This window comes from Perognathus longimembris, chromosome 28, assembly GCF_023159225.1.
Source record: "Perognathus longimembris pacificus isolate PPM17 chromosome 28, ASM2315922v1, whole genome shotgun sequence".
In the NCBI taxonomy this organism is placed as follows: domain Eukaryota; kingdom Metazoa; phylum Chordata; class Mammalia; order Rodentia; family Heteromyidae; genus Perognathus; species Perognathus longimembris.
In genome coordinates this window covers 25,540,738-25,564,098 of record NC_063188.1, presented here as the reverse complement: position 1 = coordinate 25,564,098, position 23,361 = coordinate 25,540,738, and the positions used below count along the sequence as shown (strand labels likewise).

The 23,361-nt window shown below is 40.2% G+C and overlaps 1 pseudogene; it reads left to right on the top strand.

Moving 5' to 3' along the window:
- Positions 1-14,946: 14,946 nt before the first annotated feature.
- On the top strand, positions 14,947-15,231 carry LOC125343508 (annotated as a pseudogene).
- Positions 15,232-23,361: the final 8,130 nt, after the last annotated feature.

The following is a 23,361-nucleotide window of genomic DNA, read 5'->3' as shown; positions in this document are numbered from 1 at the left end:
GGCTAAGAGCCATTCCCTTAGCAAATCTTACCATTTGCACCTTTGTGGAATGAAGGTAGTGGAATTTCAAATTTGTATGTTAATATATAACTTCAGTAAAACTCTGAAGAGGTATCTTGTTAATATTTTCACATTGGATTATTTAAGAACAAAACACTTTTGTTCTAATGAAGGGAGAGACTCCAGAATTCATCACTATCTTCTATTCCCCACCCAGTATATTTTACATAAAATTACACAGACAGATTTTGTTAACAGCTTTAATAGTACCCTATTGTAATTGCCATATTATACTAGAAACCTTCACAATGCTAAGTACTTTTTAATTTAGAATGCATGTAGAGATTCTTTAAAACTCTTAAGAAAAACCACTTTTCCTCAACTCAACAATAAGTTCAAAAGGTAAAAGGTGCAGTTCTTATATAAAAAGTGGCTCAAATTTTGGAATCATGGTGATAAGCATTTGTGAGCATCCTTCTGATACATTTAAAAATGTCTTTGGGAAGCTGAGTGCCAGCCTGTTCATACCAGTAATCCTAGCTAATCAGGAGGCTGAGACCTGAGGATCGAGGTTCGAAGTCAGCCAGGGAAAGGAAAGATTTGCATGAGTCTAATCTCCAAAAAAATACTGTAAAAGAAAAGATCCAGAAGTGGAGCTATGTTCAAGTGGTAGAGCACTAGCTTTGAGGGGGAAAAAGCTAAGGGAGAGCCTAGGCCTTAAATTGAAGTTCTAGGGTTGTCACACATGTGTGCACACACATGTCCACACATACATGCACACCCATACACAGAGAGATGGAAGTGGAGCTGTAGCTCAAGTGGTAGAGTACTAGCCTTGAACAAAACAGCTGAACAATATTATGAGACAGCTCACCCTAGATGCTACTAGTCAATCCCCAGATGGGAAAAGAGAAAGAATGGAGATGGTATGTGGATTTCAAACTTGGGCCTGAATACCATCTCATTGATGAGGACTTCACAGCGAGCCCCATCTCGATGGAAGAGGATCTGAGAAATAGCAATTCCCATCTGCTGAGCCACTTCCTTCAAAGCCACAGTCCAGCATGATAAAGGACTGGTATGGATATTTGGAGGCTAACCAAACATCCTTTGTCACAGTTATAGATTGCCAACTGTTCGTTGTGTCAGTCATAAATCCACTGTTCTGTACCCTGCTTTATATTAGTGATTGGATGCTGCAGAGCAGGTTTCTGCCTTGTCTGTTGACTCTGTGTTTGACTCTCCCAATAGGGGACAGTAGAAAAGAGGCTGCGGAAATGGTGGAGGAGGATGAGGTTTGTTTCTACCTGTTTACTGACTGCATTTCCTGTTTGTGGCCCCCTTCACTCTGGAAATAGCAAGTCCTTCCTTTAGCACTAGCCATACCAGTTTGCAGTAAGTCATCACACTTTGCTGGGAAACACCGAAGTTCTGTTCCCCTCTTCAGAAATCTGGGTCCTAGAATAACCAGGGAGCATCCTCTAAACCCAGAGATTCCAAAACCTGTCAGCGGGTACCCCTTTTCAGAAGTACAAGTGTTAGCTTACAGAACCCCTCTCTCAAGTTTAAGTAATTACAACCTCTTCCCCATCTCCCCCCCCCCATACTCTAGGGGTAATATCTGCTTCCCACATCTTTTAGTCATGTGTGTATGTGTGTGTGTACGCATCCTAGGGCTTGGACTCAGGGCCTGAGCACTGTCTCTGAGCCTTTGTGCACAAGGCTAGCACTCTACCACTTGAGCCACAGCTTTACTTTCAGCTTTTTGGTGGTTAATTGGAGATACTAGTCTCAAGGTCTTTCCTCTCCAGGCTGGCTTTGAACCACAGTCCTCAGATCTCAGCCCCCTGAGTAGCTAGGATTATAGGCAGGAGCCTATTAATTTTGTGGTACTTTAGGGACAGCACTGTCCAATAGACATATAAGATGCATAGTGTACAAGATTTTGATTTTCTAGTAGCCTCATTAAAAAATAAAAAGAAACCAGTGAATTTAATTTAATAGTATATTTAACCCACTATATGCACTGTTTTCATTTTAGTGTGAAAATTACTAATAAGATGATGCTTACATTTTTATATGATGTCTTTGAAATCAGGAATATGTTTTTACACCTCTAGTATAGCTCAATTTGAATGTCAAATTTTTGGTCTGTATTTGGATTTCACAAAATTTACACTTGAAATACACAGATGCACATTCAAGTGTTTCTAGACATACCTAAAAGTTTTCTAATACTTGAGTTTAGCATCAACTCTACCACTTGAGCTACAGTGCCACTTGTGGCTTTTTCTGAGTAGTTTTTTGGAGATACCAGTCTCGTGGGCTTTCCTGCCTGGGATGTTTTCGAACTGTGATCTTCAGTTTTCAGCCTTCTGAGTAACTAGGATTACAGGCGTGAGCCACTGGCATCCAGCTCATTTTCTTATATCTTTGTGATTATATGGCATTTCCCCAAATGATCTGCTTTGTAAAGTTACCACCACCACAATCAAGACAGAATCATTTCCTCACTACCATGTATGTTCATTTCCTCCTTTATCCTCACCCAACCCTTTGTAGTCACTAATATATTATCCATCTCTATAATTTTTTTATTTTGAAGATATAACCGTGTGTGTGTGTGTGTGTGTGTGTGTGTGTGTGTGTGAGAGAGAGAGAGAGAGAGAGAGAGAGAGAGAGAGAGAGAGAGAGAGAGAGAGATTTGTGCCTGTCCTGGGGCTTGAACTCAGGACCTAGGTGTTGTCCCTGAGCTTTTTTGCTCAAGGTTAGAACTCAACCACTTAAGCTATAGTTCCACTTCCAACTTGAAGATGTAGCCTTTTGAGATAGACATTTTTACTGAGCATAATAACCTTCACATCCATCTAAATAGATCAGTATATCAATGGTTTGCTTCTTTTTATTGGTAGATGATCATGTATTTTCAGCATTCAACAATTAAGAACATTTAGTTTCTTATAAATCTTTGGCTATTATAAGTAAGTCTGCTATGAACATTTAAGTACAGATATTTGAGTTTTTTGAGACAGGGTCCTGTTATGGAGTCCAGTCTAGCCTGGAACTCACAATCTTCCGTGTCAGTCTACTGATTGCTAGACTTGCAGGTACTCAGCTTGGGTACAGGTTTTGGTATAGGCATGAAAGTGTAAATAAATAATAAATACCTAAGAGTGTGATTGCTAAGCCTTATGACACTTGTATATACTTTCTATTGTGTGTGCCAGTCCTGAAGCCTGAGCACTGTCACTGCTCCTCTTTGTGTTCAAGGCCAGCGCTCTACCACTTGAGCCACAGCACCACTTACATACCTGGTGTTATGTCTAAGTCCTTTTCACCAAATATGAGGCCTTGATGATTTTCCCTTGTTCTCTTCTAAAAGTTATAGAATTTTATGTTGAAATCAATGAGTCCAGTCATATTCAATTATTGTATAAGGATTAGGTCTAGGTTTATCATCATTTTGCCTAGGGATGTTGAATTTTTCCATCACAATTTGTGGAGTAAAACCATATGCTTCTGGGATCCCACAACCACTCCAGGTTTGTGGATACTCTAGAAGGAAGAGCAGATTTTACTCACTGCTGTGTTTTATTGCTGCAAAGCATTAAAGAACAAAAACAACAGAATAAATAGCCTTCCCACCTGGGGTCCCACACAGTGTTCTTTTTCTCTCTCGGTGAGTTTCAAGAATGCTAAGGAAGAACTGCCCAAGAAAGCCTATTCGTGTCCCATGGTTCAGTAGAGACTCTTCTGTATAGAGGAAGAGCTCTGTCTTGGCAACCTGGTGACATAGGCCACATAGGCAAATTCAATCTGCACTTTACCTCCGAGTCTTGGCAGACCTATGATTGATTCTCTTAGTACATGTCTCATGTCATCTTTTTTTGCTGTGTGAGATAAGGATCACAGGAGCTGGCACCTTTGTCTGAATCCTTTTGAACTCAGAGCCTAGGTGCTGTCCCTGAACTCCTTTTGCTCAAGGCTAGCACTCTGCCACTTGAGCCACAGCTCCAGTCCTAGCTTTTTGGTGTTTAATTGGAGATAAGAGTCTCATGGACTTTCTTGCCCATGCTGGCTTCAAACCATGATCCTCCGATCTTAGCCTCTGGAGTAGCTAGGATTATACGGAGTGAGCTACCAGCATCTGGCCTTCTTTGAATCTTATTTTCAATTAAACTTTTTTCTTTATCATCAAAGTTTGGTACAGAGGGGTTACAGACTCATATGTAAGGCAGTAAGTACATTTCTTGTTCAACTCGTTACCTCCTCCCTCATTTTTCCCCCACCTTCCCCCTCCCCCTTTCCTTCTCACCCCAAGTTGTGCAGTTGATTTACACTAAATGGTTTTGTAAGTATTGCTTTTGGAATGGTTTGTCTTTTTGTCCTTTGTCTCTCAATTTTGGTATTCCTTTTGCCTTCCCCAATTCTAATACACGTATAAACAGTATCCAGGGGGGCTGGGGATATGGCCTAGTGGCAAAGAGTGCTTGCCTCGTATACATGAAGCCCTGGGTTCGATTCCCCAGCACCACATATATAGAAAACGGCCAGAAGTGGCACTGTGGCTCAAGTGGCAGAGTGCTAGCCTTGAGCAAAAGGAAGCCAGGGACAGTGCTCAGGCCCTGAGTCCAAGGCCCAGGACTGGAAAAAAAAATAATAAAAATAACAAAATAAACAGTATCCAGGGTATTCGGATGAGATATAGTGGTAGCGGGGGTACAACCACAGGAACGGAATACAAGAGAAACAAAACTAAACAGACAAGAAAAAACCCAAAATACAAAAGGTATGGTTTCACATGGCATGTTGATAATAATTACAGCAGTTGTATAACTCTTGTTTCTGTAAGGTGGAGTTCATTTCACTAGGCATCATCTTGACCATATGGGTGTAGCTAATGGGGTATTTTGATCTACCATGAGTAGCCTAATCATGTACTACCTATTCCCTATGAGGAAACCATAAGGTTTATGTTTCTTTGGCTTTCATGGTCTTGGCTGAGAAATCTGGGGAATTCTGATTGGTTTTCCTTTATATGTGATTGTTCTCTTTTCCCTAGCCGCTTTAAGGATTCTTTCTTTGGCCTCTATTGATCCAGTTTTGATTGCAATGTGTTGATGGGAAGTCCTGTTCTGATCTGGTCTGTTTGGGGTCCTAAATGCTTCTTGTATCTGGATAGGCCTATCCTTCTGGATGTTTGGGAAGTTCTTAGGTAATATTCTGTTAAATAAGTTGCCTATTCCATTAACTTCTTCCTCTAGGTTTTCTTCAATACCTATTGCCTTATATTGGGCTTCCTCATTTTATCGTAAAGCTCTTGAAGTGATCTGTCTTGCTTTTTGGATTGATTCTGTATTTTTTTTTTGTTCTTTCTCCATAAAGTCTAGTTCCCTAAACTTACAACTTGGTTTCTTGTCTCCCTACCTTCTTGTTGATCTTTCTTGATGGCTTCCATATCTCTGCTGTAATTCTCTTAGGTCCTTATGGACTTCCTTACTTCATTAATTTGGTTCTGTTGATGTTGTCTCTAATCTCTTCTAGATGAGTAGCTATCTTTTCATGGGACTCTTTCTTTTTGTTGGATTTCATATATCATTCTGTTTGTGGAGGCCATGAAGTCCTCTATTAACTTACAATTGGATTCACTGCGTTCACAAATTATTCTTTGGTTTGCCTCCTCATGCTCTAGGATACTTGTCTGGAGAGACTCAAACTTTTCATTTACCATTTTTATCAGCATAGTTGGTAGAGCATTTTGAGGGCTCTCCTCTAGGATTTCAATTGAATGCTGTGTTTCCTGTTTGTTTTGAGTGGGTGATGAGAATCCCTGTCTTGCCATACTTCTTTGTGTTTCTTCTGCCCATTTGGATTTAGATTGCTAGTCTGCTAGCCCCCTTTGTCACTGTTTAGGACCTGAAGCAAACCTACCAAGTCCTGTTGTGCTATTCTTATAGGTACACAATCCTAGACAGGTAAGTTTCCTGTCTTTTTTAAGTATAGCAGCAGATTTAGTGTCCCCACAATTTTCCCTTTGGAAGTAAAGATCAACCCTGAGCCCGTATTCAGTAGCTAGATTGTGTACCATTATAATGTTGTTCTTACTTCTTTTGGGGTTGATAAAATTGCTCTAAGAACCCCTTTGGCTCAGATTGTCCCCAGGTGCCTATTGTCTCGCCTACTATTAACCTGGGCTCAATGGAATCTGGAGGTCCTGGGCGGTGGTGATTGTGTGGTTCTCTCAGTGATTGGGGGACTGTGGTCATCCTGGGGAACAAGTCTGTTGCTCCCAAGGCATTAGCAGCGTCAGCCTTCTACCTAGGAGGCAGTGGGGCCTGTGGCACCTGGCTGCGACCCTGGAGCTGCCTGTGTTAGGCCCCAGCTGGGACCCCTGTGCTGCCAAGGGCAGCCGGCCATGATCCCTCAGCTGCCTGAGGCAGCCCCGGTTGGGACCCCTGGGCTAGCAGTAGGGATTCCCGAACTGGCTATGGCGGGCCCCGGGTGGGAACCCCAAACCCTTAACTGGCTGCGGCGGCCCCGAGTGGGAACCCTGAACCCCGACCTGGCTGCAGCAGGCCCTGAATGGGAACCCTGAACCACACAGTGCCTGCAGTGGGCCCTGAGAGGGAACCCCAAACCACGAACTGGCTGTGGTGGGCCCTGGGCAGGAACCCAGAGCTGCCTGTAGTGGGCCCTGAGCAGGGGCCCTGAACTGGCTGCGGTGGGCCCCGAGCTGGAGCCCCAAAATGGCTGTGGCTGGCCACCGGCGGGAACCCCAAGCTGCTTCGGATGAACCCCGGGCGGGAACCCCGAGCTGCCTGCAACGGGCCCCATGCTGGCACCCCGAACTGGCTGCCGCGGGCCCTGGGTGGAAGCCCCTAACTGGCTGTGGCTGGCCCAGGTTGGGAACCCCGAACTGGCTGCAGCGGGTCCCAGGGAAGGAACTCTGTACCCCGAACTGGCTGCGACAGGCCCCAGGAGGGAACTCCGAACTGGCTGCAGTGCGCCCGCCTGAGCAAGAACTCCGAACCTCGAACTGGCCGTGGCTGGCCCTGGGCGGGAACCCCAAGCTGTTTGCAGCAGGCCCTGAAGGAAAAGCCCTAACTGACTGCAGCAGGCTCTGGGCGGGCCCCACGAACTGGCCTCTGTGGGTCCTGGGCGGGAACCCCGAACTGATTCTTTGAATCTTAAAGGGACTTATTGTAGGTTTATTGCTGAATCTACCAGACCTTATTCTTTTCTCACAATCTTCCAAATTATTTTTGTAAATTTGTTAGAAATCAGTTGGTGTATTTGTGTAGGTCAATTCTTTTTTTACAGCATTGAGGTATAATTGACATGTAGTGAACACATATGTTAAGGTGTACAATTTGGTAAGTATTGACTTGTATGTATACCTGTGAAATCATCATTTCAGTCAAGATAATAAGGAACATAGCCAAGAGTTTCTAAGTGTATGTGGTGGTAATTTCTTCTTTACCTCTTTTCTCTGCAGGCAGTCACTGGGCTAATGTGTGTGTGTGTGTATGTGTGTGTGTGTGTGTGTGTGTGTGTGTGTGTGTGTTGAACTCAGGTCCTCATGCTCTTGCTTGTTGTTTTTTTCTTCACGCATGGCCAGCACTCTACCACTCTGAGCACACAGCTCCACTTCTGCTTTCCTGGTGGTTAATTGGAGATAACAGTCTCGTGGACTTTCCTGCCTGACACCCTCAGACCTCAGCCTCCTGAGTAACTAGGATTTATATAGGCGTGAGCCTCTGAAGCCCAGGTAACATGTTTCAAATTTTGGAGCACTTCAGATTTTAAATTATGAATACTTTACCTGTAGCACAATTTTATTTATCCATCTGGTAGTAAACATTTGATTTGCTTTCAGATTTAGCTATTGCAAATAACACTTGTAATGACACATGTGTACAGAACTTTCTTTTTTTCAAATTTTTATTATCAAACTGATATACAGAGAGGTTACAGTTTCATACGTTAGGCATCGGATACATTTCTTTTTTTTTGGGATACATTTCTTGTACAGAACTTTCTGTAGATAGATATGTGCTATCATTTCTTTCTCTTTTTTCTATGGTGAGGATCATACTCAGCGCCTCACATGTGTTAGACAAGTGCTATTCCACTCACTGTGACAATATGTTTTCTTTGACATAAATAATTTAGAGAAGAATAGATGAATCACTTCATAGGTATATGGTTAACATTTTTGGTAACTATCAAACTGTTTAAACCATTTGCACTCCTGCCAGCTTTGTAAGAGATTTCAGTTCATTGGCATCCTCAGCAGCATTGTTATGGGCATTCTTTTTAATTTAAGCCATCCTCATGTGTATGTTGGTATATTTTATGATAGTATTAATTTATACTTACCTAATGACAATGGCAATATATATCTTCTTTAATGACATGTCTGTTCACATCTTTGGTCAATTATATATTGATTTATTGATTGAATTTCTTTTCTTCTTAAATTTTTAGAGGACAATTTTCAACACAAATCTTTCATCAGATGTATGCTTTGCAAATATTTTCTTCTAGCCTATGAATTGCCTTTTTATTCTTTCTTTTGGCCATGCTAGGGTTTGAATTTAGAGTCTTGTGCTCGCTAGGCAGGTGCTCCACCACTTGAGCTATGAGTCTAGCCCCAAAATATACTGAATGAGTGTGTGTATGTGTGTGTGTGTGTGTGTGTGTGCATGTGTGAGCATGTGTATGTATGTGACACTGCGGCGTCAAACCCAGGGTTTTCTTGAACATGTTAAGTGCCCTAACACTGAAGTACTTGTCCACTCTCAACAGATTTTCTTGGTAATACAGGATTTGAACTCAGGGCCTTGTGTGTACTAGGCATGTACTTTACCACTTAGCCTCCTGTCCCTAACCTGTCTTTCAAAGAGAAAAAGGTTGTTTTTGATTTTTATGAACTTTAATTTATTTGAATGGATTTTGCTTTTAATGTCACATCTAAGGAATCATTGCCTAACTGAAGATCATAATTTTTTTTCCTCCTACATGTTCTCTAAGAACTTAAAAATATTAGTTTTTATATTTAGGACTATGATCTGTTTTGATTTAATTTTGTATATGACATATGTATATCCAGTTGTTACAGCGTCATTTATTGGAAAGGTTATTCTTTTTCCAGTGAAATGATTTTGTACCACTGATTAAAATAAATAGCTGTTGTCTATTTTTTTTGTTGGTCATGGGGTTTGAACTCTGGGCCTGGACGCTGTCCCTGAGCTCTTCAGCTCAAGGCTAGTGCTCTACACTTGAGCCACAGCACCACTTCCTGTTGTCTATATTTTTGTGGGTGTATTTCTAGATACCATTCTATTTCATAACTGTATTTATTTGACATTAGCAGCACACTATCTTGAATATAATGTAGCTTTATAGTAAGCATTAAAACCAACAGCTTTTTAATAACTATTAATATTAAGTGGTGTCAGCCTTCTAAATGTGTTCTTTTATTAAAGTTCTTTGGGCTCTTTTGGGTCATTTACATTTCTATTTGAATTTTAGAATCAGTGTGTGGGTTTTTGTAAAGAAAATCTTCTGAAAGTCTGAAAGAGATTTTATTGAGTCTGAATCAATTTGGAAAGAATGTCATCTGAACAATATTGAGTCCTCTGACACATGAATATGATATAAATCTCTTTATGCAGATTTTCTTTAGTTTCAGTAATAGAGTACTGTTTCCAACAAAAAGTATCTCAGGCATCTTTTGTCTGATTTATCCATAAGTATTAATATTTTATTGCTTTGTTTTTAATTAACATACATTTGTAATGCTGAGGAGGTTCATGCATACACTCAGTAAACTATGCACAAACTCATTCTGTCTACCATATTTACATATTGCAAATGGAAAGTAATTTATTTATTTAACTACTCATCAATCTATTCATTTTGAGGGGTGGAGGGCAGTGTTAATACCTGCCTTCCTTGCTGTTGCCCCTCCCACCCAGGGCTCAGTGGAGTTCAGGGTCCTCTATTGGAGAGGCTCTGACACCCTGACACCTGCTCTGAAGGAGGATAAGCAAACACTTGGTCTTGCCCCGGCAGCTTGCTTGTCTCTGATAGTGGAAAGGAGCACAGGCATCAGTACTCAGAGCTCCATTATGTCCACAGCTGCTCTTGCAGGGTAGTGGGGACTGAGGGTGTCCCCCAGCCTCAGCAGCCAGAGGGCCTCTGGAATCAGGCTTCCAGTATAGCTCCAGAAAGCAGCTTGAAGCAAGGGCTTCTGACAGGGCAGAGCTGGTGGGAAAGCTGTACTAGGGCCACAGTCGGGGTGGTCATTATATAGGCTTAGTGTAGAAAAGTGGATGACCATGTTCTCCTCAGACTCCCTGGCATCTGGGGTCTGAGTCACTGCCTCCTCCAGGTAGCATGTGCAAGGCCCCATGGGAGAAGGATGTATATGTGTGGGGGGAGTTGGGGAGGATTCCAGAGGCTGCAGCAGGATCATTTAAGTTTCAAGGTCCTGTGGACAAGGGATCATAAATGGTGTTTTATATTTTCAATCTCCCTTTTAGTAGGGAAGCAAAAATAATTTTTTGTGTATTAAGATTGTAGTCTGCAACTTTGCTAAACCTTATTTAGTTCAAGAACCTTTTTTAAGTTGCAACTCAGGCTTTTTTGCATACAATTATCTGAAAATAAAGGATGTTTACTTCTTGTTTTGCAATTTGGTTCTTTCTATGTCCATTTCATGTCCAGTTAGTCGTGTGGGTTGTATATTTCAAGCAGTTAGCCTAAGTTTTTTCCTCTACATCTGTACATTTATTGACATAAATTTGTTCCCTTCCTCGCCTTAGTATTTGTTGTTGTTGTTGTTCATGGGGCTTGAGCCCAGGACCTGGGTGCTGTCCTTGAGCTCTTTTTGGTCAAGGCTAGCGCTCTACCACTCTGGACCACAGCACCACTTCCAGTTTTCTGGTGGTTCATTGGAGATAAGAGTCTCATGGTGGGACTGGGGATATGGCTAGTGGTAGAGTGCTTGCCTCGTATACATGAGGCCCTGGGTTCAATTCCCCAGCACCACATATATAGAAAACAGCCAGAAGTGGCGCTGTGGCTCTAGTGGCAGAGTGCTAGCCTTGAGCAGGAAGAAGCCAGGGACAGTGCTCAGGCCCTGAGTTCAAGCCCAGGACTGGAAAAAAAAAAAGAGTCTCATGGACTTTACTGCCTGGGCTTGCTTTGAACCACAATCCTCAGATCTCAGCCTCCTGAGTAGCTAGGATTATAGGTGTAAGCTTCTGGTTCCCAGCTCTATCTAGTGTTTTTATCTTAGATATGATTTTCATGTCAAGAAACTCAGTTTTCATCATTTTAATACCTTGCATGCCTCTATATAACTTTTTGACCATTTAGAAATCTTCTGATTTGCTCATTCTAACTGCAGTGATAGTTATAGGCCAGCTTAATTATTTTTTACACTTCAGACACGTAATTTTCTCTTTTTCAGTCTTTTAGGTTGCAGTAAAGCATTGTCTCCCCCTTCCCCTCCACTGCCAAGCTAATTATCCCATTTTAATGTGACAAGACCCTTCTGAGTATCCTATTCAGTTCACCATGAACGATGAGTTTTCCAGTCTGCCTTCTAGATTTGTATATAGGTTGTGTGCTGTTCCTTTCCTTGTCTCTGGTAGTTTCCTCACATATTTGCACCTATCCTTATTTTTCCATGTAGTCAAGGCTGATCCTTCTGCAGCTTTCTGGAATTACCTTCCTGGGAAGTGCTCTCCTTCATGGTATTTTGTCCTGCAAAATCTAGCTGCTTTGAGCATCCTGAACTCCTAGCTCTAGCTTCTTAACTCACAGAGATCCAGGCTCTGCTTCTGCGTCCTTTGACCACAGCTAGGAAGCTCTCTTTAGTCAATAAAGCTGAGGGAAACTTCTTGATTTTTTTCTTACGTCACTTGTTTCCTTCTCTCATGGTTCTCTGCTTTTATTTGCTTTTCAATGCCTAAAAAAAAAAAAAAAAACCTACTTCATATATTTTGTCCAGTATTCAGTTGTGTCAAGGAGAATAAATTCAGTCTCTATGATTCTACATTGGCCAGAATTGGGCATATCTAGTCTCAGTTTTAAAATTTAAATGAATTACAACTAAATAAAATTTAAAATACAGCTCATTAGTTGCACTAGCTACGTTTCAAGTACTCACAAGGCATATTTACCTAATGAATATTCTATTTCTATTGGGAAAAATTTGCCTTTCTGTTCTTTCAGTTACTTATTTAACTATATGCTTAATTAACAATTATTTATATTAAATTTTCTTTGATGAAATAGCTAGTGCGGTTGCTTTCTCTAGATTAGTTCCTGGTTGAAATATTTGTTCAGGTAGTTTATTTACCAAAGCAAGGCCCAGTGGCCTTGGCCATGGCAGCTATGGCCCAGGCCATACCTGCAGTCCAAGATATCCAGGGGGATTGTGATTCAAGGAGAGCTCTGACCAAAAAGTGGCTATGGTGGTTTATGCCTATGGTCCGATCTATGTGAGGGGCTGTAGGTAGGAGGATCATGCTCTGACTGTAGCTCCAGATAAAATAACTAAAGCAAAGCAGGTTTGTGAGCATGGCTCACATGGTAGAGTGCTTATTGAGCAAGTGTGAGGCCCTGTGTTCAACCCCAAAACTGCAAAAGACAATTATATCCAAACAGCTAGCAGATAGGCCTTCATGTACCAGCAAATTACTTCATCTCACCGATTCTCAGAATATTGCAGGTAAAAAGTGGGGAGTCAGCCTCCAGTAGCTCATGTCTGTAATCCTGGCTACATAAGAGGCTGAGAGACAGAGGATGGCAGTTCAAAGCCAGTCTGGGCAGAGAAGCCGGTCAGACTCCATCTCCAAAATAACCAACCAAAAACAGGGCTGGAAATATGGCTTAAGTGGTAGAGTACCAGCTGAGCAAGCAAGCTGAGCAAATGCAAAGCCTGGAACATCTTAGTACCATTATATACACCTCCCACTCAATTAACATTGTGTCCTGAGAACAAGAATGCCTATGCAACTACATGCCTGATGTTTAGAGGAGTCCTAAAAACCAAAGGAGCTGGGTATTGTCAATATTTTTTTAACAAAGGAAAAGGATGCCATGTTAATGTCTGGGAAGTATACAGTGTTGGTTCACTTTGCATAGACAGAATTCTGGACTATAATTCATAAACTAGATCATTAATATATCTCTCTATACAAAAACATTTTCCAGTTTCAAGAGCTAAGATGGCATTTTGCCGTGATCCTAAAAGAGTTGAATCATCTAAGAGGGCTTGCGATTTTTTCCAAGATAATTTAAAGCTATACTAGGGATGAAAATTGAGTCAAAATTTGAGGAGTATTCTTTAATAATGATATTATCTACATTTGGGAAGTTCATTGCTTCACTTATTACTACATCATTTCTTTTATTTGACTTGACAGAACTATTCTTCAATTAATATTGGTTTTCTCTTTTCAAGTTGAGTTTCCTTGTCTCAGAGGCAATTCTGAAAATGACAATTTATTTTGCAATTGGTTATTTTGTATGATTCATGAAGAAACACTTTAAAAATAACTTTGTAATAACGACAGAAAACTTTCTTCACGATTATGATTCATCATAATTATTTTTGAACATTTGGTAAATCCTATTTCTGTGAACTTGGAAAAAGAACTTGAAAAACCCTTTCAGAGCCTTGTTAATCCACCCCCCTTTGTGGATTCTCCAAAGGATTCACTTGATCAAGAATGTGGGATTAAGGTGTAATAAACCTAGTATGAGACAATAAAGTTATATACATATATATATTCCTACATATTCTTTATATTTTCAGTGTCTCCTCTAGGAAGTACAAATAAGTCAAGTGATTATCTTGATGAATTAAAATTGTGAAGATAGAAAACATGGACCTGTAATCCTTCCAAATTGTATGATAGAAGCTTTTTGGCCCAGTGGGAAAGAAAGAAGTAGGGAATACATTGAGGTCTAGAGAAGACCATGGTAAGGATTCCATGGCCATTTTAAAAGAGGAAAACTTGAATGGAGCCACAGACAAATTTCCTTAAGAAAAGGATTTTGGCATTCCCTTTCCCTTCCCTAGTTCCAGTACACGTATATATGCCTAAAGCTACCATCATAGATTTTGATTTTGGCTGAAAGGATTTTCTGTACATAGTAAATTATAATGAAACTTCAAATCCAAATGGACCATAACCAACTCCTAGAACAACCTGATGGCTCTCAAACATTCACCAATGGTCACCTGCTCAAACTATATTCAAATAATACATACATAAGCCCTAACCAAGTGTTCTTTCTCTCTACATCACCTCCAGTTTTGTATTTCACTTGATTCCTCTTGACTATAAAGTATAGCCTGCCCATGTGGCAGACTGGGGTCTTCTGAAGTATTTTCAGTGCTGACTGTAATTTTTAAGTAGAACTATAAATAAGACCAAGAAAGGATTACTAAAAGAAAAGAGAAAAGAAAAAAAGGAGACAGCTGGATACCAGTGGCTCATGTTTGTAATTCTAGCTACTCAGGAGGCTGAGATCTGAGGATCAGGATTAAAAGCCAGTCCTCACAGGCAGGTTCTTTAGACTCTTATCTCCAATTAATCACCAAAAAATGAAAGGAAAAGAAAAGGCAAAAGTGGAGCTGTGGCCCAGGCTACTGCTCTCCAACTGTCCCTGAAAAAGCTCAGGGACAGTGCCCAGGCCTTGAGTTCCAGTCTAGGACCAGCAAAGGAAAAAATATAAAGGAAGAAAGAAAATGAGACAGAAGCCCTGGAGATTGTGGTTCAAGTGTCAGAGCACCAGCCTAGCAAGCACAAGGCCCTGAATTCAATCCCTAGGACTACCAAAAAAGAAATAAAAAGAATAAATAAAGAGCTCTTCAGCTTTTGTTTGCCATCATGGTAACTGCACCTATCTGTGCCTCTAACGATGACTTCTCACAAGACTTTCAGAATCAAGCGCTTTCTGGCCAAGAAACAAAAGCAAAATCGCCTCAGAAAACTGGTAACAAAATCAGGTACAACTCCAAGAGAAGACACTGAGAACCAAGCTGGGTCTGTAAGGAATTGCACCAGATTCTCACGTATTTATGCTCTTCCATGAACCAGTCAAGCTGAAACGTCAATACTGCCTGGACTGACAGTTGGGCATTTTAAACTGATTTTTCTTTGGTTACTTTAAGAATGGGCACAGTAATAAATATGTGAAACCTTACATTTGAAAAAAAAGGAATAAAGAGATACAGAATATAGTACTTGTGGGGCTGGGACTATGGCCTAGTGGCAAGAGTGCTTGCCTTGTATACATGAAGCCCTGGGTTCGATTCCCCAGCACCACATATATAGAAAAAGCCAGAAGTGGCGCTGTGGCTCAAGTGGCAGAGTGCTAGCCTGGAGCAAAAAGAAGCCAGGGACAGTGCTCAGGCCCTGAGTCCAAGGCCCAGGACTGGCAAAAAAAAAAAATAGTATTTGTAAGCAGGTTGACATGCTATATATGGAATTTGTTGCAGGTTTATTTTGTTGAAGTGAATTGTCAGTTTCAAGTTCATAATTACTATTTAGGGAATGGAGAAGATACCACTGAATTGTACAGAATGAGCACACACCTGTCATATTCTCTTCCTCCTAAGGTTATTAACAGTTGATCCTAGAGTGATTGTTTTTAATCTGCTGCCTGGATCTTGAGCAGAACAATCATTTTCCTGACATTTTGTCAGGAAAAATCTGCATTTTGAATATATATAAATGTATATTCTACTATATTGTATATTATCATTAATGATATTAATAAGTCGAGATTAATAGATGGATAATTAATATGTTATTGTATTATATAATATATGTGATTATATATATATATATATATTTTTTTTTTTTAACAGCCTTTCCAGCCATATGTAATACCTAGGGTTTCCAAACTCCTCTGGAACCTCCTAAAGGTTCTGAAAATGAAAAAGTTTCCCCATCACCACTACTATAAATCCCATTGCTCTTCCACTATCAGTATTAAAAAGCTAAACATAGACTTTAATGGTCATTTAAGTTACCTTGTTCTTTCATAAGATCCCAAGGTATCCTGGCTCTCTTACGTGAGCATCTTGCCTCGCTCCCTCCTTCCCCCTGGGTCCTCTTGACTCAGGCATTTGCACTGATGCTGCTGCCTTGGGGCTGCTAGGGACCTCGCTCCATTCTCTCCTCTCCAGGCCATGTTCCTGCCTCCCAGTCACTACCGCGCCTCCATGCTCTTGCAAGCTTCAAATGTTCACAGCCAGGAGTTTGTTCTCTCAGGGCCTTAATGCCATTTTCTAAAGGAAAAGTAGCTGTTTGTCTAAGAGGCTCATAAATTGTCATTGGAAAATTTTAAAACGTTACATATTTGAAGTGCAGGTAACCATACATTTCACAGATTTCAATTCTCAATGATGTCATTGTTCCTCAGAAGGTATAGAAGTTGGACACTCTAAAGAACGATTGATGACACTGAAGTTGCTATTGTTTGATTAAAAGATTATTGTTATTTTAGCAGAGAACTACTAGAAATAATACATTTTCCTGAAGAAAGGGTTCTTTAATAAGGGAAAAATAGGCCCCATGCCAAGAGCCTGTACCTGACACCCTAACTACTCAGGAGACTAAGATCTGAGGATCATCTTTTTTTTTTTTTTAAGTTTTTATTATAAAACTGATGTACAGAGAGGTTACAGTTTCACACGTTAGGCAATGGATACATTTCTTGTACTGTTTGTTACCTTGTCCCTCATACCCCCCTCTCCCCTCCTCCTGTCCCACCCTGAGGTGTTCAGCTGAGGATCATCTTTCAAAGCCAATCCAAGCAGGAATGTCTATGAGACTCTTATCTCTGATCAACCACAAGAAAACTGGAAGTGGCACTATGGCTCAAAGTGGTAGAGCACTAGCCTTGAGCAAAAGAAAGTCAGGAACAGTACCCTGGCTTTGAGTTCAAATCCTAGGATCAGCACAAAAATAAATAAAACATGACAAGAAAAATTAAAGTCCCCTGACTTCTCTTATTAGTCACTCCCTGTGTTTTTATTAGCAGCTTAAAGATGACCTTCAATGATCTCCTGTCTTCTGGATAGGCCTGTGATCTAGTGTGTGTGTGTGTGTGTGTGTGTGTGTGTGTGTGTGTGTGTGTGTGTGTGTGTGTGTGTATGCACCTGCCTGTACTGGGGCTTGAACTCATGGCTTCCTGGGGTCACTTGGCTTTTTCACACAAGAGTGGTGCTTTGCTCCTTGAGCCACACCTCCACTTCCAGCTTTGTGCTGGTTAACTAGAGATAAGAGTCTCATGAATTTAGTAGCTGGGCTATCTTCTAACCACAATCCTCTATTATGATCTATTGTATAATCCCCCCTTCTGTGCAGAAACTAGAGTATGACCAAAGTGATGGGATGGTATTTCTGTTATTAGGTTATAAAAGACTGTGACATTGATCTTGCTGCTATTCTTGCATGCTTGCTCTAATGAAACCTACTTCCATGTTGTGAAAGGCTCAGATGGTGAGGAATCAAGGGAGGCCTCTAGCCAGCAGCATATGAGGAAAGGAGTCGTCCTGACAACAACCACACAAGCGAAGTTGAGAAAAAGATTCACTCTGAGCATCTTCATATGAGACTGCCTCTCCAACTAACACTTGAGGATCGCCAAAGTAGAAGACTCACCTAAGCCGTGTCTGGATTCCTGACAATGTATATTGTAAGCTGCTGAGATTTGGTGTAGTTTGTTATATAGCATGGTAATTCACTTTCCAAGATGTAACCACCATCCATCCATATATATATATATATATATATATATATATATATATATATATATATATGTGTGTGTGTGTCCTGGGCCTTGGACTCAGGGCCTGAGCACTGTCCCTGGCTTCTTTTTGCTCAAGGCTAGCACTCTGCCACTTGAGCCACAGCGCCACTTCTGGTCATTTTCTATATATGTGGTGCTGGGGAATCGAACCCAGGGCTTCATGTATACAAGGCGAGCACTCTTGCCACTAGGCCATATTCCCAGCCCCACCATCCTAAGTATATGGCTTATTATTCCTGTGAATGTGTTTATGCAAACACACACACATATGTGCATGTATGTGATGCACATAATATGTTTGAATATATCACACACATGGTGTTTAATGTTTTAAAATCTATGTAAGGGGCTGGGAATATGGCCTAGTATACGAGGCAAGCACTCTACCACTAGGCCATATTCCCAGCCCTTGGCTTTTTTTTTACATGATGTAAGCCAAAGGAAGGAAAAACTATATTAGAGTGGAAATTAATGGAAGAGAAATAAAAAACAATAGAGACGTCAATGAAACTAAAAACTAGCTCTTTGAAAAGATCCACAAAATTGTCAAACCTTTAGCTAAATAGACCAGAACAAAAATAGAAATACAAGACTCAAATGACCAGAATGAGAAATGAAAGTGGAAGCATTACTTTTTGTGGCAATACTAAGGATTGAACTCAGGGCCTCACACTTGCTTCGCAAATACTTTAACATTAAGCCATGCCCCTAGTTTTTTTGGTTTGTTTTTCACTTGTTATTTTGAGATAGGGACTCTGTTTTTGCCTATGTTCATGCCTGGACCATAGTCTTCCTATTTTAGACTTTTTGCCATACCTAGGATGACAGATGTGCACTACTACACCCAGCTTCTTCCACTGAAAGGGAGTCATAAAAACTTTTTTCTTTTTTCTTTTGCCAGAGCTGCTGTGGAACTATGATCTTCCTGACCTCATCCTCCCACATAGCTGGGATGACAGCATGCGCCACTGTACCAAGCTATTGGTTGAGAAAGAACTGTTTTGAACCAAGATCCTTCTGATTCCTGCCTCCTGGGTAGTTAGAATTACAGGCATGAAGCACTGTGCCTGGCTAGAATATTACCTCAGACCAAGTATAAAGGGATAAAAGGAATAATTATATAGATATAATGGAAAATTACAAAAAAAGATATAAACTTGAAACTGACTCAAGGAGAAAAAATGAACATGTATAGAGGTATAACAAATGAAGAGACTGAACTAGTACAGGTTAACCATCCCTAATCCAAAAATGTAAAATGCTCCAAAATCTCAAAACTTTTTAAAACTACCATCTGGATGCCACAAGAGGAAAATTACACACCATCAAACTTAATTTCATATGCAAAATCATTTAAAATATTTTGTACAATTTTCTTTGGCTTATGTGTATAAAGTATTTGTAAAACATAAATATAGTTTGTGTTTAGAGTTGGGTAACATCCCCAAATATCTCATTATGTATATGCAAATATTCTAAAGTCCATAAATGGTTATATTAACCAAGACAGTTCTGGTGTATTTCGAATAATGAATGCTTAACTTAAAACTTTAAAAAAAATTACCCATGGAGGAGGTAACAAGTTGGATAAGAAATGTATGCACTAGTTAGTACAACCACTTTGGAGAACAGTATGGAGGTTTCTCAAAAAGCTCAATATAGACCTACCCTATGACCCGGCCATACCACTCCTAGGCATCTATCCTAAACAGCAAACCCCAAGATATCAAAAAGACATTTGTACTTCCCTGTTTATCGTGGCACAATTCACAATAGCCAAAATATGGAAACAACCCAGATGCCCCTCCACAGACGAATGGATCAAAAAAATATGGTACTTATACACAATGGAATACTACATAGTGATTAGGAATGGTGAAATACTGTTATTCGCAGGGAAATGGTCAGAACTCGAACAAATAATGTTGAGCGAGACAAGCCTAGAACACAGAAAACAAAGGGGCATGATCTCCCTGATATATGACTGTTAACAAAGGGAGACGGAGAGACAGTAGAGACCAAGTCTGTGAATACTGTATATGTTCTTGATATATTGTATATTGTATATATGTCTACCTGACCTAGAGAAGGGATAGAAAAACAGGACGTAAGATATCACAAGAAATGTACACACTGCCCTACTATGTAACTGTACCCTTTTTGCACAACACCTTGTAAAAAATTTGTGTTCACTTAATAAACAAATAAAAAAAGAAATGTATGCACTGCCTTACATATGAAACTGTAACCCCTCTGTACATCACTTTAACAATAAAGAAATGAAAAAAATTACCCACAAATAAAACTCCAGGCCCAATCATTTTTACTAAGTCCTAACAAAATATTTTAAAAATTAATAGTGGTTCTTTACAAATTTTCTGTAAAATGATAGAGGATAGAACATCTCTCAAGTCATTGTAGGAGGCCTATATTACCCTGATACCAAACCCAGAGAAAAACATCAGAAGGAAACTACAAATTAATGCATCTTACAAATATGGGTGCAAAAATGAAAAACAATATCTAAAATATCTCCTCAAAAGTGGGGCAGGTCTCTGGGATACAAATTGGCTTAATGTTTGAAAGTCAATGCAATATACCACAGCAATCAAATTTTAAAAATCATGATCATCTCAACAGATGGATAAAAGGCACCTCATAAAATCTAACACCCTTTCATGATTAAAAAATATCCAACAAAGTACAAATTGAAGGCTATCTTGTTATAGGATATCTGTAACAATCCACAACTAATATCATACTTAATGGTAAAAGAGTGAATACCCTTCAAATTAGGAACAAAACAAGGATGCAAGCATGTCAACATTGTACCAGAGTTCTATCCATTAATGCGATCTGGATTGGAAAGCAAAACTTTATGAGTTCACCAACATTGTAGAATATAAGGTCAGTGACTAACCGGTGAATGGGATTAAGAAATAATTACATTAAAAAGACTTAGGAATACATTTAAGAAAAGGAATGTAAATGTATAAATATGTGCTAAAAGAAATTTTAAAAGTTTGAATAAGTGGAAACATTTCATGCTCATAGATGGAAGACAGTAGTGTTAGGATGATTATCCAGCTACATTTCTTTTTAAAGTTGTTAGGCTGATTCTAAAATTCATGGAATTGCATGTGTCCCAGAATAGCTAAGACAGTCTTGGAAAAAGAGCAAACTGGGAAGTGGCACTGTGGCTCAAGTGGTAGAGCACTAGCCTTGAGCTGAAGGGCTCAGGGACAGCACCCAGGCCCAGAGTTCAAGCCCCATGATTGGCAAAAAAAACCCCAAAAAACTGGATATGGAGTCCAGCACTTGGAAGGCTGAGAGGAAGGAGGTTTCATGAGTTTGAGGCCAACCTGGGCTATGTAGCAAGACCTTGTCAAAGAGAGAAAGAAAAGGAAGGAAGGAAGGAAGGAAGGAAGGAAGGAAGGAAGGAAGGAAGGGAAGAGATAAGAAGGAAGGAAAGAAGAAAAGAAAGAAGAGAGGGGGAGAGAGGGAGGAAAGAAAGAGAATGGGGAAAAAGAAAGGAAAGGAAAGAAGGAAGAAAAAGACATGAAGGAAGGTGGAGGGAGAAAAGAGAAAGATACTTTCTGATTTTGGAGTTTACTACGAATCAGTGGTAATCAAGACAGTGAGACACTTGCATAAGGATAGACATGCATCAATGGAAGAGAATTGAGTGCAGAAATTAAACCTTATGTCTAGTCAATTCATTTGTGCAAGGGTGCCAAAACCATTCACCAAGAAAAGAACAAATAGTTCTGGTACAAGTGTATAGGCACATGTGAAACGAGTGCCTCACACCATATACAAACATAAACTTAAGTAGGTCAAAAACCTAAATATAAGGACTAAATTTATAAAATTCTTATAAAATGCACCAAGGCTGAATTTCATAGCCTCAGATTTGACAAAGTATTGTTATTTATGACATGGAAAGGATGAGTAAGGAAATGTGAATAAACAATCTCAAAATTTAATTTTTTTTGTGTTTTGAAACATAGCCAGGCACCAGCGGCTCATACCTATAATCCTAGCTGCTCAAGAGGCTGAGATCTGAGGATTGTGGTTCAAAGCCAATCCTGGCAGGAATGTTAGGGAAACTCATCTCTAATTAACCACCAGAAAAAACAGAAGTGAAGCTGTGGCTCAAAGTGGTAGGGCACTAGCTTTGAGCATAAAACTCATGAACAATACCCAAGCCATGAGTTCAAGAACACACACACACACACACACACACACACACACACACACACACGCCCACAATCAGGAAAGAGAAATGACAACCCATAGAATAAGTGAAAACATTTGCAGATCATTAATGTAAGGGAAGGTTAACTACATAAAGAATACTTAGAACTCAATAATAAAAAGATAAGGCCGGGCACTGGTGGCTCATTCCTCTAATCCTGGTTAAGCTAAGATCTGAGAATCCCAGTTCCAAACCAGCCTGCACAGGAAAGTTCCTGAGACTCTTGTCTGCAGTTAACCACCAAAAAACAGGAAATGGAGGTGTGGCTTAAAAGGCAAACTTCCAAGACCTGAGTGAAAAAGCTAAGAGAGAGTCCCAGTGGTCCCAGGACTAGCACATATACACACATAAGATAAATAAGCCAGGCACCAGTGGCTCATGCCTGCAATTCTAGCTACTCAGAAGGCTGAGATCTAAGTAAGGATTGTAGTTCAAAGCCAGGCCTGGGGCTGGGAATATGGCCTAGTGGCAAGAGAGCTTGCCTCATACATATGAAGCCCTGGGTTCGATTCCCCAGCACCACATATATAGAAAATGGCCAGAAGTGGCGCTGTCACTCAAGTGGCAGAGTGCTAGCCTTGAGCAAAAAGAAGCCAGGGACAGTGCTCAGACCCTGAGTTCAGGGCCTAGGACTGGCAAAAATAAAATATAAAGAAGAAAACAAAGCCAGCCCTGGCAGAAAAGTCCCTGTGAGACTCTTATCTCCAATTAACTACCAGAAAACTGGAAATGGAACTGTGACTCAAAGTGGTAGAGCGTTAGCCTTGAGCAAAAGAGCTCTCAGACAGCACCCAGGCCCTGAGTCTAAGCTCCATGACTGACCAAAAAAAAAAAAAAAAGAAGATAAATAACCTAATTAAAATGAGTTTTAAAAAGATCTGAGAAGACTTTTTTTTTCATGAGGGAGATATACAAATGAACAATAACTACAAGAAAAGTTTCTCAGCATTAGCAAAGAAATGCAAATTCAAACCACAATGTGATGAACCTTCCTACCCACTATGACTATCATTACAAAGTCAGATAACAAGTATAGTGATGGTGGGAATGTTAAGTGATACAGCCATTTTTGCAGAAGATTCCCTTTTTAGGTGGTGAAAATTGTGATCATTGCATGTGTCTGTAAATATATGACCAAATGGGTGAATTTTCTGGTATATGAATTATAGCTCAATAAAGCTGTTAGAATATGCTGGGAGTATTCAAAGTATTTATCTTATTTCCTGTCTTTCTTGGGTCACTGTCCTTTATCGACT